This window comes from Pristiophorus japonicus, chromosome 11 (assembly GCF_044704955.1).
Source record: "Pristiophorus japonicus isolate sPriJap1 chromosome 11, sPriJap1.hap1, whole genome shotgun sequence".
NCBI classification, from domain to species: domain Eukaryota; kingdom Metazoa; phylum Chordata; class Chondrichthyes; family Pristiophoridae; genus Pristiophorus; species Pristiophorus japonicus.
The window spans coordinates 21,467,640-21,480,558 of record NC_091987.1 but is presented as its reverse complement, the minus strand read 5'-3'; the positions used below and the strand labels follow the sequence as shown (position 1 = coordinate 21,480,558).

Below are 12,919 nucleotides of genomic sequence, written 5' to 3'. Positions count from 1 at the left end.
GATGATGCGCCATCAAATGAAGTCATCAGACCCGCTTCCTTCAGTTGGCCCGGGAAACGTGTCTACAGTTCTGTTGTTATAAATTATCCCGAATTTATTCTTACATAACACGTGGATAAAAATGTTGGGAATACAAAGAAAATGCTTAGGACCAAATCGCAACTTTGTGGCAAGTATAATATAGATGATGACTATTGGAGCAATTAACAGAAAAATAATTTTGACAATTCACAGACATAGCCAGGAAATTTCTTCAGACCTGTGCATGGCTGTGACGTTTTGCATCTGGCTGTGCTGTACTTGACTTGTTAGTGATTGATATTGACACTAGATGCCTCAAATGGGAAACTAACATTCTTTCACCTTGATGAATACAAAAATTAACAAAACATGTTCCTCAACTGCCCAAAAATTAAATCAAACATAATTTTATAGCAGCTCAAATAGTATTTTAGAAACGGATTTAAATCAACAGCCCTACAAGTTGAGAGCTCAATACTTTGCATTAGAAACTAGTGTAAAAATTGCTTCTCAATCATAACTTGTTCTACTTTATACCAGAATTTGCATTTTTCAAATAAGAAAAACTCTCTCATGCAAATAAACATACTTGTAATTGATTCGGCACAAGACTGCATTATGTATGTGTTGACAGAATCACAAGTTGTCAAAATATTTGCGTAAGTCAAGTAGTTTTTTGCTCATCGCGGGAGTTCCGGGGGAATTCTGCGAGGTCGGGAGTTCCGGGGGAGTCAGAGTTCGGGAGGTCGGCAAGGACGGGAGTTCCGCGGAAGTCAGAGTTCGGGAGTTCTGGGGGAGTCAGAGTTTGGGAGGCCGCAGAGGTCGGCGACTTCGGAAAGCCCCGTGAGGTCGGCGAGTCGGGAGTTCGGAGGCTGGTGTGGTGAGTTGGTAAGTAGTTCTCTTTTCTCTATTTCTTTTTAAGTAGGTCGGGCGCTCGGAGGCCGAGAGGCCAGAGGTCGGTGAGTTCTGGAGGCCACTGAGGTGAGTTGGTAAGTAGCTCTCTTTTCTCCATTTCTTTTTAAGTAGATTTTAAATAGATAAGACGAACTAGAGGGATGGCAGTGCAGCTCAGTCCCGTGGAGTGCACATCCTGCAGCATGTGGGAAGTCCTGGACGCTTCGCGCAGCCTAGACAACCATGTGTGCAGGAGGTGGGTGTCTCCAGCTTCAATTGCTCGAGCTCCGCGTTTTGCAGCTGGAGTCAATACGATGCATCCGCGAGGCTGAGAGCTACGTGGATAGCATGTTTCAGAAGGTAGCCACCCCGCAGCTTAAAGGCATGCAGGTAGAGGGGAAGTGGGTGACCACCAGACGTAGTAAGTGTGCTAGGCAGATAGTGCAGGGTTTCCCCAGTGAGTCCATCTTGTTTTCAAACGATATTCACTTCTGAGTATCAGTAAGGACTATGGTGCCTCTGGGGAGTGCAGCCAGAGCCAATTCCAAGGCACCACGGGTGGCTCAGCTGCACAGGGGGGAGGGACGAAGAACAAGAGAGCCCTAGTGACAGGGGATTCCTATAGTTAGGGGAACATACAGGCGTTTCTGCGGCCCGTAGATGTGACTCCCGAATGGTTTTGTGCCTCACTGGTGTCAGGGTCAAGGATGTCACAGAACGGACGCAGGGCATCCTGGGCAGGGGAAGAGGGTAGGTAAACAGCTAAAGGTCGTGGTCCACATCGGGACCAACGACATAGGTAAAATGAGGGATGAGGTCTTACAGGAAGAATTCAGGGAGCTAGGAAGAAAATTAAAGGGTAGGACCTCAAAGGTAGTAATCTCTGGGTTACTACCAGTGCCACGTGCTAATGAGCATAAGAATAGAAGGATAGAAAGGATGAACACGTGGGTGGAAAGTTGGTGTAGGAGGGAGGGCTTTAAATTCTTGAGGCATTGGGACCGCTTCTGGGGGAGATGGGACCTGTACAAACCAGACGGATTGCACCTCAACAGCGCCGGGCCCAATATCCTCGTGGAAAGTTTTACTAGTGCTGTTGGGGAGAGTTTAAACCAGCTTGGCAGGGGGATGGGAACCTGAGAACTAATTCAAAAGGGAAGGAAGTAAAGCAGAAATTGGTTAGCAAAAATCTAGAAAGCCAATTTGTAAGACAAAGGAAACAGGGCTTAGTATGTAGCAAGCAAGGAGGTCTTCCTGTGCTGAATGGTATATATTTTAATGCAAGGAGTATAGCGAATAAAGCGGATGAGCTAAGAGCATACTTGGGAGTATGACATTATAGCCATTACAGAAACATGGCTGAAAGAGGGGCAGGTTTGGCAGATCAATATTCCTGGCTACAGGACTTTTAGACAAGATAGAGAGGAGGTTAAAAAGCGGGGTGGATTACCATACGGATTAAAGAAACTATCACAGCGGTGAGGAGGGATGATATGTTAGAGGGATCAAATGAGGCCATAGGGGTCGAATTGAAAAATAAAAAAGGGGCGATCACACTGCTGGGCATGTATTATAGACCCCCAATACTGGGAGGGAGATAGAGGAGCAAATATGTAGGCAAATTGCTGTGAAGACTAAAATCCATAGGGTAATAATAGTCGGAGATTTTAACTATCCAAATATTGATTTGGACAAATTTAGTGTGAAGGGTATAGAGGGTGCGGAATTCTTGAAATGCATTCAAGAGAACTTTTTGAGTCAGCATGTAACAAACTCATACTCGGGTCAAACATGTGCCCTTAAAGAAAAAGGCTGGGAAAAATAATTCAAGAGCCCCCTGGATGTCTAGGGACTTACAGGGAAGGATTAAGAAAAAAAGGGACGCTTATGTCATATACCAATGGCTAAATACTTTAGAATCTTTAGAGGAATATAGCAAGTTAAGAGGCAAAATTAAAAAGGATATTAGGAATGCGAAGAGAGAGCACGAGAAAGTCTTGGCCAGTAAAATTAAGGAAAACCCTAAGATGTTCTATAAATATACTAAGAGTAAGCGGGTAACTAAAGAAAGGGTAGGGCTTATTAGAGACCATGAAGGTAATCTTTGTGTGGAGGCAAAAGGTGCTGGTAGGGTCTATAACGAATACTTTGCATCTGTTTTCACAAAGGAAAGGGGTAAAGCAGATACTGCTATCGAGGAGGAGTGTGATATTCTGGATGAATTAAATATAGAGAGAGAGGAACTATTAAGGGGTTTAGCAGCTTTCAAAGTAGATAAGTCCCCAGGCCCAGATGAAATGCATCCCAGGCTGTTGAGCGAAGTAAAGGAGGAAATAGCAGAGGCCTTGACCATCATTTTCCAATCTTCTCTGGATCTCGGCATGGTGTCGGAGGATTGGCGGACTGCTAATGTAGTACCCTTGTTTAAGAAGGGAGAAAGGGATAGGCTGAGTAATTACAGGCCTGTCAGCCTAACCGCAGTGGTGGGAAGATTATTGGAAAAAATCATGAAAGACAGGATAAATCTGCATTTGGAAAGGCAAGGATTAATTAGGGACAGTCAGCAAGGATTTGTTAAGGGAAGATCGTGTTTGACTAACCTGATTGAATTTTTTGAGGTAACTAAGTGGGTCGATGAGGATAGTGTGTACGATGTAGTATATATGGACTTTAGCAGGCTTTTGATAAGGTCCCACATGGTAGACTGGTCATGAAGGTTAAAGCCCATGGGATACAGGGCAAAGTGGCAAGTTGTATCCAAAATTGGCTTGGAGGTAGGAAGCAAAAGGTAACGATTGATGGATATTTTTGTGACTGGAAGGATGTTTCCAGTGGTGTTCCACAGGGCTCAGTACTGGGTCCCTTGCTTTTTGTGGTATAGATCAACGATTTAGATTTGAATGTAGGGAGTATGATTAAGAAGTTTGCAGACAACACTAAAATTGGCTGTGTGGTTGATAATGAAGAGTAAAGTCATGGGCTGCAGCAGGATATCAATCTGCTGGGCAGAACAATGGCAAATGGAATTTAATTCAGAGAAGTGTGAGGTTGGGAGGGCTAATAAGAAAAAGGCATACACATTAAGCGGTAGGCCACTTAATAGTGTAGATGAACAAAGGGACCTTGGAGTGCTTGTCCACAGATCCCCGGAAGTAGCAGGCCAGGTGGATAACGTAGTTAAGAAAGCATACGGAATGCTTGCCTTTATTGGCCGAGGCATAGAATATAAGAGCAGGGAGGTTATGCTTAAATTATATAATACTTTGGGTAGGCCACAGCTGGAGTACTGTGTGCAGTTCTGGTCACCGTATTATAGGAAGGATGTGATTGCACTAGAGAGGGTGCAAAGGAGATTTACTAGGATGCTGCCTGGAATGTTGAATGTTAGTCATGAGGACAGATTGGATAGGCTGGGTTTGTTCTCATTGGAACAGAGGAGGTTGAGAGGAGACCTCATCGAGGTGTACAAAATATTGAGGGGCCTGGACAAAGTGGATAGTAAGGGTCTATTTCCATTGGTGGAGTGGTCTATTGCGAGGGGGCATAGTTTTAAGGTGGTTGGTGGAAGGTTTAGAGGGGATTTGAGGGGGGGCTTCTTTACGCAGAGCGTTCTGGAACTCACTGCCTGGAAGCAGAAACCCTCACCACTTTTAAGAGATGGTTGGATAGGCACTTAAAGTGCAATACCCTGCAGGATTATGAACCTAGAGCTGGTAATTGGGATTAGACTGGATGACCTTTTGTTGGACGGCGGCAATATAATGGTAAGTGCTGCAGGGAATAGAATACGGCAAGGGTTATCTCCTGGACTAGTGTCGATTGTCTGGATGGGTCAGAGAGGAATTTTTCCAGATTCTTTCGCCCTACATTGGCCTGGGTTTTTAATCTGTTTTTTGCCTCTCCCAGGAGATCATATGGCTCCGGTTGGGGTGGAGTTTAGATGTTTTCAGTATAAGGGGTGTTGCAGTTGTGAGAGACGGACTGGTAAGGCTGTGTATTCTTTGCCTTTCCGTCATTGTTCATAGATTTGTATGTAACCTTTAGGGCTGCTGACCAAGGGCCGTGCGGCTCTTTGTCGGCCAGCGCAGACATGATGTGCCGAAATAGCCTCCTTCTGCGCTGTAAATGTCTATGTTTCTAAACCTAGGCTGTGGCAAACTCAGATAAATTTGCTGTACTTTGTGCTTTGACAATTCATTGCAATTTTCTTTTTCTTTTTCTCAGGCAGCACAAAATGCCTTTATTTTCCATGTAAGACATTCACTGATAGAGGGAATGGATAACCTACTTCTAGGCCTCTAACAAAGCTACTTTGATCTGGTTACTGGGAGGTACAGAATCTGTGTCCCATTACTGTATTGTTAATATCCAGCACACTGGAGTTACATCATTCTGCACCATTACAATATACATCCACAGACGATCACACAATATCTTTATTGCTATTTTTTTTAATTGAGTTACTTTGTGAATACTTTTGGACTGTATCAAATTAATTTAAACTTTCAATCAAAAACCATTGCTCAAACTTTAATTTGAGGAAAATGAGTCCTAAATGAATAAAATTTACCTTTGATACAGCTAGTCAATGGAACAGGGAACAACAATTTGCATTTCTATAGTACCTTAAATGTAGGAAAACATTCCATAGCATTTCACAGAAGAGTAATCAGACACAAACTAACACCAAGCCAAAGAAGGAGATATTAAAATGGGTGACTTAAAGCTTGATCAAAGAGTGAGGATTTATGGTGGATCTTAAAGGAGAGAGGTGGAGGCGGAGGTTAGGTGGGACTTGAAGAGCATAGGGCTTCGATGGCTGAAGGCACAGCCGCCAATGATGAGAGGAATCGACCACAAAAGATCAAGTGCATTAATAAATCAGAAAGAAGTAATGATGGAGATAATTGCTTGCAAGCTCATTAGTTGTTTTGTTTTGCAGCCTTCTAGCCCTAAAAACGTGCATATCTTCTGGCTTGTTGGCAAATGGCATCTTGCAGCCTGAAACCAACACACAGTAGCAATAATCTAATGGGAAAATTGTGCAGGATACAAGGGTCCTCAAGCACTGATAATCAATTCAGTGTCTGTGACACTAAATGCTTAGCTGGAACACCAGAGGACTCTTAATATTGCTTTGAAGGAGATGAAATTGATGTAAACAAAGTAGTTATTTCCACTTATGAAATCAAATACATGGCTGCTTGTACTGCAAGTACTGTCTAAAAGCTTCTCACTGCTTTTTCTTGGTCCTTTAATGAGAATGTATACTGAACATGGATATTAAATGTATACAGACATTAAAGTTGAGAAGTTGAGAACGTGGGAATTATATATGGACAGTATAAGCTAACAAAGAATTCATGGAGGAATAGCCATGACATCTCAGACTCGAAACTGCAAAATGTTACAACACTAACAGTTTGAAACAAAACTCACAGCTTGCAGAAAAACCTCAAGGTCTTAATAGCTCATAATGGGCCTTTGTGTAAAATCAGACCATACTAGGGTCGGCTTATGAGTGGACAAAGGGAAAGAGGGATCAATGGGGATAGGCTGAACTAGGATGTCACTCTAATTGTATCTTGTTATCTTTTACCGAAAATGTATAACCGTCGTCCCTTTACAATGTAACGTCACTTTGTCCGTAGGAAGTGAATGCAATCTATCACAGTGCATTCCTTCTGTCTGATAAAGTCCTCGATCGAGACTTGCTTTGAAATAAAAGCTTGCTTTGTTTAAGGCAGAAACGGTATTCGTTTCAGTAATTTTGCTGAACCAGATTGAGGGAAAAGAATCCAGAAATCAACATTACCAGATTTTTTCTAAATGCACCAGGTAAAACCCAAAATTGAAGCAAAGTTTATGAAAAGATCTGACTCCAAATTTAAACTCGAAAACTGTACAACTTGACAAATTTATTCAATAACAATGCGAGTTTTCTGAATGGAACTAAGTGGAGTAGGAATTCGTCTAGTTGCTATGTGTAATGACTTCTTCGATGTCTTTAGGCACATTGCTCTGATGAAACATGCCCGAACAAAATGGTAAATCCTCACGAATACATTTACAAAGACACTACACATAGAGAACAGAAGAATTATTTGCCCCCAGTTTGTACATCTTGGTGTTTTTTATATTCATTCGTGGGAGGTTATGTGTCGCTGGCAAGACCTGCATTTATTGCCCATCCCCAGTTGCCCTTGAAATTATCTGCACAGCAATGCACACATGTCCGTAATAAAACAGGGTAGGGATTACTGAGACATGACTACAGAAAAATCAGGACTGGGAATTAAACATGGCAGGGAATAACATATTTACAAAAGAGAGAGAGGGAAAAGGAGGTGAAGCAGCTGTACTTATTACGGATAACATAATGGCAGTAGAAAAAGGACTCAGCTATCAACAAGACAAAAATAGAATCCATAAGGATAGCGATAAAAGATAATAAAGGATCAATCACACTAATAGGTGTAGTCTACAGACAACCTAATAGTGGAAGGGAGGTGGAGGAAGATATATGCAGACAAATTAGGGAAATTAGTAAAAAAACATAGAAAAATCATCATGGAGGATTTCAACTACCCCAATATTAAGTGGACAAAGAGGTAGATAAAGGGGATAAGGGAATGCAGTTCCTACCATGTATACAGGACTGCTTTCCAACCCAATATGCAAAATGCCTAACAAAGAAGGTTTTACTATTGGATCTAGTAATGGGGAATGAACGAGAGCATGTCAGAAAAGTGAATGTAGGGGAACATCTAGGCAATAGTGACCATAATACAATACGCTTTATGATGATAATCGAGAAGGACATAAGTATGATGACAACCAGGTTAATAGATTGGAGAAAAGCTGATTTTGAGGGGCTGAGAAAAGAACTTGGGAAAATAAAATGGGAGACAATATTGACAAACATCAATGTAGAACAATGGGAAACATTTAAAACGGTGTTCAAGAGTGCAGGAAAAATATATTCCGCTAAAAGGAAAGAACAAACTAAACACTAATGACATTTCTTGGATGAATAAAGACATAAGGGAACAATTAAGGGTAAGGAAAGAGGCATAAATTAAGTACATCATCATCATAGGCAGTCCTTCGGAATCGAGGAAGGCTTGCTTCCACTCTTAAAAATGAGTACTTAGGTGGCTGAACAGTCCAATACGAGAGCCGTAGTCCCTGTCACAGGTGGGACAGATAGTCGTTGTGGGAAAGGGTGGGTGGGACTGGTTTTCCACACGCTCTTTCCGCTGTCTGCGTTTGATTTCTGCATGCTCTCGGCGATGAGACTCAAGGTGCTCAGCGCCCTCCCGGACATGCTTCCTCCATTTAGGGTGGTCTTCGGCCAGGGACTCCCAGGTGTCAGTGGGGATGTTGCACTTTATCAGGGAGGCTTTGAGGGTGTCCTTGTAACGTTTCCTCTGCCCACCTTTGGCTCGTTTGCCGTGAAAGAGTTCAGAGTAGAGCGCTTGCTTTGGGAGTCTCGTGTCTGGCATGCGAACATTGTGGCTTGTCCAGCGGAGCTGATCCAAGTGTGGTCAGTGCTTCAATGCTGGGGACGTTGGCCTTGTCGAGGACCCCAATATTGGTGTGTCTGTCCTCCCAGGGGATTTGCAGGATCTTGCGGAGAGATCGTTGGTGGTATTTCTCCAGCGACTTGAGGTGTCTACTGTATATAATCCATGTCTCTGAGGCATACAGGAGGGCAGGTATTACTACAGCCCTGTAGACCATGAGCTTGGTAGCAGATTTGAGGGCCTGGTCTTCAAACACTCATTTCCTCAGGCAGTCGAAGGCTGCACTGGCGCACTGGAGACAGTATTGAATCTCGTTGTTGATGTCTGCTCCTGTTGATAAGAGTACATAGACAGTATGGGAGAATACGAAGGGATTAGCAGATAAGTCAAAAAAAAATTAGGAATGCAAGGACAATACCACAAGTAACAATAGGGAGATGGCAGAAATATTAATTTCGCTTTGGTATTTACCAGGGAGATAGAAAAGGTGGACATGCCATTGGATGATGAGATGAGTAATGAGAAGTGCATTTAAAATAAAGAAAGGGGATATATTAAATAAACAAATCAATCTTAAAGTGGATAAAACCTCATGGATTGCATCCACGCATTTTAAAAGAATCTAGGTGAGAGATTGCAGAGACATTACTACACATATTTAATAATTTGTTAGAAAAAGGTGGAGTGCCAGAGGACTGGCGGATAGCTAACATAATACCTATATTTAAGAAGGGGTATAGAACATGTCCAGGGAATTACAGACCAGTCAGCTTAACATCAGTGGTAGGAAAAATAATGAAATCCCTACTAAAGGAGAAAAAAGAACATCTAGAAACAAGGGGCCCAAGTTTTGGGCCGCGCCGAGAACGGCACAGCCCCGACCTGGACGCCCGTTTTTCGCGCCACAAAGTGCGCCTAAAAAAAACTTCCAGATTCTCCGGCTCCCTCCAGGTCATTTGCAGCTCGGCGCAGCGCAGCACAGCACGAGTTGTAGGGGGCGGAGCTAGGTCCCTGCGCTGAAAACAGTGCCGGGACCTCTGCACATGCGCGCTACAGTAGCTCCAGGTGTCCAAAACTGTGTGGGAGGGGCCTGAAGCACGCAGCCCCTAGCCCTGGCCGAATGGCCTCACTGGGGCTGCTTGTATAAGGCTCCTCCCATGCCCAGCTCCTGCTTCCTCCGGACCGGACCCGACTTGACTCCCGCTCCCACCCCACCGACCCGACCTCCGCTCCCGACCTCTCTTTCTCCCCCCCCCCCCCCCCCCCGTTCCCGACCGCTTTGGTTGATTTATTGATGTTTTTATCATTTATTATTGATGATGGCTCTTTATTTGTAAAACTGAAGTGTTTAATGTTTGTAAACTTCCCTTTAAACCCCCCTCCCCCCATTCCCTACGTCTGATTGGTAACCTACGCCTGATTAGAAAATCAGGCGTAGGTTACCAATCAGGCGTAGGTTACCAAAGTGTAGACAAGGTTTTTTGCAGCGTACAAAAATCTTCACTTACTCCATTCTAAGTTAGTTTGGAGTAGGTTTTCACTGCCGAAACTTTGAAAACAGGCGTAAGTGGCTGGACACGCCCCATTTTGAAAAAAAAATTCTGTTCCAAAGTGAAACTGTTCTAACTGACTAGAACTGGAGCAAACTAAATGCCGAGAATTTGAATTTCTAAGATACTCCGTTCTACATCAGTTGCTCCAAAAAATCAGGAGCAACTGAGGCCGAAACTTGGGCCCAAGAAGTACAACAATGAATAGTCAGCATGGATTTCAAAAGGGAAAATCTTGCTTGACCAACCTTTTCGAATTTTTTGAAGAGATAACAGAGTAGACAATGGAAATGCAGATGTAATTTATCTAGATTTTCAAAAGGCCTTCTATAAGGTCCCCCTTAATAGACTAATAAATAAGATCAGAGAATGTGAAGTCAGGGGACAAGTAGCAGAAGGAATTGCAAGCTGGCTTCAAGACAGAAAGCAGAGAGTAGGAGAAAAGGATAGCTATTCACAGTGGCAGTAGGTGGGAGGTGGTGTTCCACAAGGATCAGTGCTCAGACCACTGCCGTTCACAATTTACATTAACGATTTAGAGTTTGGAATCAAAAACACAATTTATAAATTTGCGAATACCACCAATTTTGGGGAGGGGATAGTCAATACTAAGGAGGACTGCAACAAATTACAGGAGGACATTAATAAACTTGCAGAATGAACTAATTGGCAAATTAAGTTAAACACAGATAGAGGAACAAAAGGATCTCGGAGTACAAAAACACCAATTACTACATGTTGCGCCACAGGTTAACAAGGCAAAAAAAAGCAAACCAAGCACTAGGGTTTATTTCTAGAGGGATAGAATTGAAAAGTTATGCTAAACCTGTATCGAACCTTGGTTATACCACACTTAGAGCACTGATCATAGAATCAGAGAAAGTTACAGCACGGAAGGAGGCCATTTCGGCCCATCATGTCCGTGCCGGCCAACAAAGAGCTATCCAGCCGAATCCCACATTCCAGCTATTGATCCGTAGCCCTGTAGGTTACGGCACTTCAAGTGCACAACCAAGTGCTTTTTAAATGTGTTGAGGGTTTCTGCCTCTACCACCCTTTTAGGCATTGAGTTCCATACCACAGACCCTCTGGGTGAAGAAATTTCCCCTCAAATCCCTTCTAAACCTTCTACCAATTACTTTAAATCTATGCCCTCTGGTTTTTGCCCCCTCTGCTAAGGGAAATAGGTCCTTCCTATCCACCCCATCGAGGCCCATCATAATTTTATACACCTCAATAAGATCTCCCCTCAGCTTCCTCCATTCCAAGGAAAACAAACCCAGCCTATCCAGTCTGTCCTCATAGCTAAAATTCTCTACTCCCGGCAACATCCTCGTAAATCTCCTCTGTCCCCTCTCTCATGCAATCACATATTTCTTGTAATGTGGTGACCAGAATTGCTGGCAGTACTCTAGCTGTGGCCTAACTAGTGTTTTATACAGTTCAAGCATAGCCTCCCTACTCTTGTATTCTATGCCTTGGCTAATAAAGGCAAGCATTCTGTATGCCTTCTTAACCACCTTATCTACCTGGCCAGCTACCTTCAGGGATCTGTGGACCTGCACTCCAAGGTCTCTTTGTTCCTCGACACTTCTCAGTGCCCCTCTATTTACTGTGCATTCCCTTTCCTTGTTAGCCCTCCCCAAATGCATTACCTCAAACTTCTCCGGATTGAATTCCATTTGCCACTGACCAGTTGATTGATATTTTCCTGCAGTCTACAGCTTTCTTCTTCATTATCAACCACGCAGCCAATTTTAATATCATCTGCAAATTTCTTAATCATACCCCCTATATTCAAGTCTAGATCATTGATGTACACCACAAAAAGCAAGGGACCTAGTACTGAGCCCTGTGGAACCCCCACTGGAAACAGTTTCCAGTCCCCAAAACTCCCATCAACCATTACCCTCTGCTTCCAGTTCTGGTTGCCATATTATAAAAAGGATATAGAGGCACTGGAGAGGGTGCAGAGAAGATTTACAAGGATGATACCAGAAATGCGAGGGTTTACATATCAGGAATGGATGAACAGGTTGGGTCTCTTTTCTCTTGAAAAAAGGCTCAGGGGTGACCTAATAGAGGTCTTTTAAATTGTGAAAGGTTTTGAGAGAGAGTGGATACACTTGTGCGGAAGAGCATAACTAGAGGCCATCAATATAAGATAGTCACCAAGAAATCCAAGAGGGAATTCAGAAGAAGTTTCTTTACCCAACGTCTGGTGAGAATGTGGAACTCGCTACCACAGGGAGTGGTTGAAGCGAATAGTATCGATGCTTTTAAGGGGAGGTTGGATAAGCATACGAGGGAGAAGGGAATAGAGGGTTACGCTGATAAATTTAGATGAGGAAAGCCGGGAAGTGGCTCGAGTGGAGCATAAACATCGGCATGGACTAGTTGGGCCGAATGGTCTGTTTCTGTGCCGTATATCCTATGTAATCCTATGATACCACAACTCGGTTAAATGCTGCCTTGATGTCTATAATGGGATTTTTTTGGCTATTCCTGCTATGAACCTAATTTGGACTCCAACATCCACTGACCGAGTCATGAAGATAGGGGAAGCAAGACAAGGGACGGATGGAGGGGGCACACAGCTACACGTTTGTTGTTATTGATATCTGCTTGTTTTTCGGCTGATAAAGGGGAACTGAATGTTTAAACAACAACCTCAGGGTCTCATATATCTTGTTGCGGAATGTGTCTATTCTTCTGTTGTAATCTTGATGACACACGCAGTTGTAGTTTGCGAGCTTAAATATGGGGCACTCTGGGCCAGTCGGAGACATCTGAGGTTATGGCTTGCGGAACCTGAGCACAGATCTCAGACGTATATTAAACTTCTGTGTTTTCCCACTTAAAGCAGACGGGTGTCTCGAGTCTTGCTCTTTGACATAGATTTGTACCCCAACAATGTCAAAGGCATTC

The 12,919-nt window shown here is 43.3% G+C and overlaps 1 long non-coding RNA gene across 1 annotated transcript in view; it reads left to right on the top strand.

Moving 5' to 3' along the window:
- The first annotated feature begins 733 nt into the window (after positions 1-733).
- LOC139275978 (uncharacterized) overlaps positions 734-12,919 on the top strand; it is a 69,110-nt gene continuing 56,924 nt past the window's right edge. The window contains exon 1 of the long non-coding RNA XR_011595799.1: positions 734-909. This is a non-coding gene — a long non-coding RNA (uncharacterized lncRNA). The remainder of the gene's footprint in view (positions 910-12,919) is intronic.